The 6,031-nt window shown below is 37.6% G+C and overlaps 1 protein-coding gene across 4 annotated transcripts in view; it reads right to left on the bottom strand.

Moving 5' to 3' along the window:
- Positions 1-6,031, bottom strand: part of CELF2 (CUGBP Elav-like family member 2) — a 536,938-nt gene that overhangs the window by 399,844 nt on the left and 131,063 nt on the right. The window lies entirely within an intron of this gene.

The following is a 6,031-nucleotide window of genomic DNA, read 5'->3' as shown; positions in this document are numbered from 1 at the left end:
CATCTTGTCTAATTTAGCAGGGAATGTCACCAGGATAAGACAACTGCAAAACCCATTTGGGTGTGCAAAATGGCTTCAACCGAACCTCCGTGCAAACAACGTACAAGATGCTTTCTTACCAAGGGCCCAAACATCAAGTTCTACATCCAGAACTGCCCCTCAATCCTCACCCTCTCAAACTCGGTAAAAAACAACCCTCTTTCTAGCTCTGCATTTCCAATGAATGCCTCTTCCTCCAGATATCCCTAGTTTTTGTTCATGATACTATGACATTCCTAAACTGGAAACGTGAGAATCATGTGGACTGCTCACTCCCTCCTTCATTGCCTGAGTTTAAGCAAATAATATTGATTAGTTTTCCCCAATATTTTCTGTAATCAACTATTTCGTTTTTGTTTCTACAATGATCAGTCTAGTTCATGCACCTGTTACTCTCACTTCAACCATTCAGAAAGATTCTTAGCTCCCATTTACTCATGAGTTCATTTGGTTCATATTTGAGCACATATTGTGTGCTGGAGGCACTACGCTAGGTGTTGAGGATAGAAAGGTGAGCACAGTAGACTTGGGGCCGCTCCTCGAGGAGTTTACAAGCTGCTGGCTCTTCCCACCATGATAGATGTTACAGATTACCATCAGATTAACCTTGCTAACATGCTCTTTGAATTCTATTTTTAACTCTGTTCCAATGCCCCTACTGGTACTGAAAACAAAACAAAGCAAATCACAATGAGGTATCACCTCACCCCAATTAAAATGGCTATTATCAAAAAGATGCAAAATAAGAAATGCTGGCACTGATTAGAGAAAGGGAATACTTGTATACTGTTTGTGGGAATGTACATTAGCACAGCCATTACGGAAATCAGTATGGAGGTTTCTTAAAAATCTAAAAATAGAGCTGCCATATGATGTAGCCATCCCACTATTAGGTAAATATGCAAAGGAATTGAAATCAATACATCAGGACATATCTGCACTCCTGTGTTCATGGCACCATTATCCACAATAGCCAAGATATGGAATCAACCTAAGCATCCATCCATAGATGAACAGATAAAGAAAATGTGGTATATATACACAATAGAATATTCTTTGGCCATAAAAAATGAAAATCTGTCATTTTCAACAATATGGATGAACTTGGAGAACATTACGTTAAGTGAATTAAGCCAGGCGCAGAAAGACAAATACCATATCACCTTACTCATATGAGGAATCTAAAGAAGTTGATATGATAGAAGTAGAGAGTGGAATAGTGGTTACCAGGGGATGAGGTGGGGTGGGGATAAGAGGAAGGCACTGGGAGAGAAGGTCAGTGGGTATAAAGCTACCGTTAGATACTAAGCTCTGTTGCTCTATTGCATAATAGGGTGACTGTGGTTATAATAATATAAAATTATAATATGTTATATATTTCAAAACAGGTAATTTTAAATGCTCTCACAACAAAGAAATGTAATTGTATGAGATGACAGATATGCTAAATACGAATTTGATTTTTGCACGATGTATTCAGGTATAGAAATATCATACTGTACCACATAAATATGTATAACTATTATGTGTCAAAAATTTTTTTATATATGGTCTCAATCTGTCACCTAGGCTGGAGTGCAGTGGTGCCATCTTGGCTCACTGCAGCTTCAACCTCCTGGGCTCAAGCGATCCTCCCACCTCAGCCTCCTGAGTCGCTGGGACTACAGTCGTGTGCCACCATGCCTGGTTAGCTTTTGTACTTTTTTTTTTTTTAAGAGACTTGGTTTTGCCATGTTGCCCAGGCTGGTCTTGAACTCCTGGGCTCAAGCATTCCTCCTGCCTCAGCCTCCCAAGGTGCTGGGATTACAGGCATGAGCCACTGTGCCGTCCTTGTGTCAATTTTTTAAAAAGTAAACCACTTCTATCATTCTAAAGCTCTGCAATCTGGCTTCTATCTACTTTTCTAATTCATATTTCATTATTCTCTTAACAAACCATCTGGGTGAAACCAGTTGGCTGGGTCTCCATCTCAAGACACTCTACATTCCTTGCACTTTGCTTTATTTTTGCCCTTTCTGGTTGCAGAAGGGATATTCCCTCCAATGATATTCTTTCAATTGCCATATGAAAAATGTTCTCTTTTCTCTGCATTTAGTTGTTTGGTCCAGGTATATGTTACTTAACGTATTATACATACACACACACACACACACACACACACACACACACACATTTACTTTATCACGTAAGAGACATTTTGCTGAGAAAGAACATGCTTTCTCCTACTAAAATTGATTCCTACTTTTGAACCATTTGGTTCTTTTATTTAATTAACTAATTTATTAGTTTAATTTTTAATTGACAAGGTAAAACTTTCCCATATTTATGGGGTACATTGTGATGTCTTGATGTACATACACATACACTGTGGAACGATTAAATCAAATAATTAAATATCTATCACTTCACATGTTGATCTTTTTTTTGTGATGAGAACATTTAAAATCTACCTTCCTAGCAATTTTCTAGTACACATAAATTAATTACAGTCAACATGCTGTACGATAGATCTCCCAAAGTTATCCCTCCTGTCTAGTGAATTTCTGTACCCTTTGACCAACATCTCCCCACTCCCCACCGCATCCCTTGTCCAGTGCCCATGCTACTCTGCTTCTATGAGTTGGATTTTTTTAGTAGAATATTTTGGTTCTTAAGGGCAGGGATCATTGTACCTTGTATCCCCCATAGGACCTCATATATTTCCTTGATCAAGGATGTCATTAGTAATGATACTGCCTGATATGTTCTGGCTGTGTCCCCACCCAGATCTCATCTTGAATTCCCACACATTGTGGGAGGGACCTGGTGGGAGGTAATTGAATCATGGGGGCAGGTCTTTCCCATGCTGTTCTCATGATAGTGAATAAGACTCATGAGATGTGATGGTTTTATAAAGGGCAGTTCCCCTGCACAAGTTCTCTTGTTGGCCACCATGTAAGACATGACTTTGATCCTCATTCACCTTCTGCCATGGTTGTGAGGCCTCCTCAGCCATGTGGAACTGTGAGTCCATTAAACCTCTTTTCTTTATAAATTACTCAGTTGTGGGTATGTCTTTATCAGCAGCGTGAGAGAAGACTAATGTATTGCTATTCTCAAGAGATTCATTTTAAGGTTTCATTGTGGTCTCCATAAGCATCTCCATTATTAATTAGGTATGTATTTTAAAAACTTGTAAACCATATGCAGAAACCTATTACATTGAAAGCCTAATTTGGAAATAAATTTTCTTTACTTTGGAAGGGGTGCCGTGGTGCCCAATGATGAATTAGGGGCCACCAGGTGTCACTATGTTGATGCTAGCCTGAGTTCCACAGGTTGGGATCTGGGTGAGGGAGGGTCTCAAATGCTATACTGTGGTGGTAAATAGAGTTTCCACTTACTCACTAGATAATCATGTTTCCAATATGAGTTTCTCTTTAGAATCCTTTATGGAGCTTGGCATTATTCCTTAAAGCTACACCCCCCACCGCCAGCCAGGATGACAAGCAGAGGTTTAAGGATGAATAGTCAGGCCTAATGGGGAATTTATTTTCTCTGTTGGCTCATGTCACTGCCTCAGCTTGGTTTTATATAGTGTTTTGTGAGTCTAATGTTGCTTATTTGAAAAATGAACACAATATAGGATGCTTGAGTGGTTTCAGTCCAAAAGGAAAACTGCGTATTCGCCAGAAAGAAGGAAAAGGAAAATACATAATAGAAACATTTACAAAACCTAATCTGAAAAGAAAGGTTTACAAGGTTTAAAACTATCTATGTATACATGGGAATAAATTTTATTAATTTATATGTTCTTGGTAGCTTGACAATCCCAAACATCAGTGGAAGCCAATATTTAAGAAGGTATAGAAAGCAAATCAACCTTGGGCAGGCACAGAAACTCTCCAACCTGTTTTGTTTTTGTCAAAGCTCATTGGACAGCAAAATCTGAAATCCTTTAGAGGAATAAGAAAGGCTTTTTAACTAACATGGGTGTGCTTTATACTACAAAAGTTATTAAGTAAAGATGAGAATATTGTGTTTAATATAGAATGTTATTACATCTTGGAAATGCCCCTTTAAATACAGAAGAAAATGAATGGCAAAAGGTTATGGAAACAAATTATTCACCCAAGGGACGAGCAACTTTTACATAGCAAATGAGGAATTCTAACTGCAAAATTGTATCTTACATGGAAACCATTTTCTACCCCCTTTGCTCTATAAACTCTGAAGATATGAATGCTTCCACAAACAGAATGAATACATCTCCAATTCTCTATGGTGACAAATCCAGAAAACGGCAGGTTTTATCTTAAAGAAGTTCCACTGCTGCACAAAAGCTCTCATGCACAAATAATTGAATTCTCAAATTGGGATAAATGTGCTTTTAAGAATTTTTATTTTGATCATTTATTTCAGGAAACACTTGTGGATCATGCAACATAGCTTTGAATTACAGAGCAGATAAGGAAAATCTAAAAGGAAAAAAAATTAGGGCAGGCCTTTATTAATTTTTAAAGTATGTCTTTGCTATCCTCTTATAAAGAGCCAAATAGGGTATCAAAATCTCTGGAGATCACCAGTATAATTTCTTTATCATGTTCCATTTAAAATTTAATTATGCAGTCTACCATAAGAAGAATCTGAGAAGTCTAAATAGGTCACACAGTGAGTAACTTAACAATATTCTAAAGTTTTCCTCGTAAAGATCATTTGTTTGATAGCCTGCTACACATCAGAACACTATATTATAAAAACAAGTGTAATTTAATTCAGTCACTACGGATTCCTATACGCATCTATAAAGAATTTTGAGAATTAATGAACACCATGTTTGCGACGGAGCTGCCCGTGATAGGTGGGCAGTATTTGCATATATACTTCCTTTAAGTGATTGTTATTTTCATGTATTATAGCAAGGTCAAGGGACTTTTACATTTAATGCTTTGGGTATTCTCTTTTAAATCGTCAACAATAACTCATAGCAAGGCAACAATCTAGGCACTGCATAATTAAAATCTGAATTAGAGGGCTATATGCCCGATGGCTTGATGCTCTCTCATCTCCACCTCAAATTTCAACTAACATGCAACTTTAATTTCCTTATAATAAGATAAACAGCAAACATTGTTTTAAGCACTTTATGGGTATCATTTCACTTACTTCAACAGCTGGCCCTGTTATTACCCATTTTACAGATGAAGAAACTGAGGCAGACAGAGGTGAAGAAACTTGCACAAGGTCAAAGAACAAGTAAGTGGCTGAATTGGGATTTTAACACAAGCTGGAGTTTGGCTCTAGATCATATGCACTGAATCACTTTGCTGGGCTGCTCCTTATAATGTAATACCGTATCTTCTCTTAGATTTGAACTCGCCTAAGCATTGGTAAAATAATTAGCATAATCCTCTCTTTCAGTGAACTAAGATAACAGCTACCATGTATTGATTGCTGTGTGGCAGGCATTGAGCTAAATACTTTACATGGGTTATCCCCACACAGTGATACTATGAGATGGGTGTGATAATTCTTCCAATGTTATACATGAAAAACTGAGGCAGAGATAATAACTATAATAACTTGTTTAAGTTCACATGATTAAGAAATAGCAGACACAAGATTCAAGCATTTCTGAGCCCAAAGCCTGATCTGGTAGCCTCCATGTTAACATGGCCTCAACAGCAACAGCCAAATTTAGGTTAATAACTTTCCAGCCAATTAGATGAATTTTTCCAGGTGCCAAACTCTATGGAGCAGTGAGAAGAGTGAGAAGGGTGAGAGAAGGCAGAAATCATACATCTTGTCTACCCCTGGTTCTTTAGGAGAAGTCTTCCTCAATCCTTCCTCCTGCCCTTCCCGATTCAAACATTTTATTAATCCATTCAAACACTTATTAATTCATTTAAACATCTATTCAGACGGTCAAACACTTATGCAAATGTTTATTCAGTGCCTACTATGTTCCAGGCACTGCTAGGCATTGGGGACAAACAATGAATAGTAATAGGAT

This window comes from Pongo pygmaeus, chromosome 8 (genome assembly GCF_028885625.2).
Source record: "Pongo pygmaeus isolate AG05252 chromosome 8, NHGRI_mPonPyg2-v2.0_pri, whole genome shotgun sequence".
Classification (NCBI taxonomy): domain Eukaryota; kingdom Metazoa; phylum Chordata; class Mammalia; order Primates; family Hominidae; genus Pongo; species Pongo pygmaeus.
The sequence above is the reverse complement of the archived record's forward strand: the minus strand, read 5'-3'. Positions and strand labels throughout refer to the sequence as shown.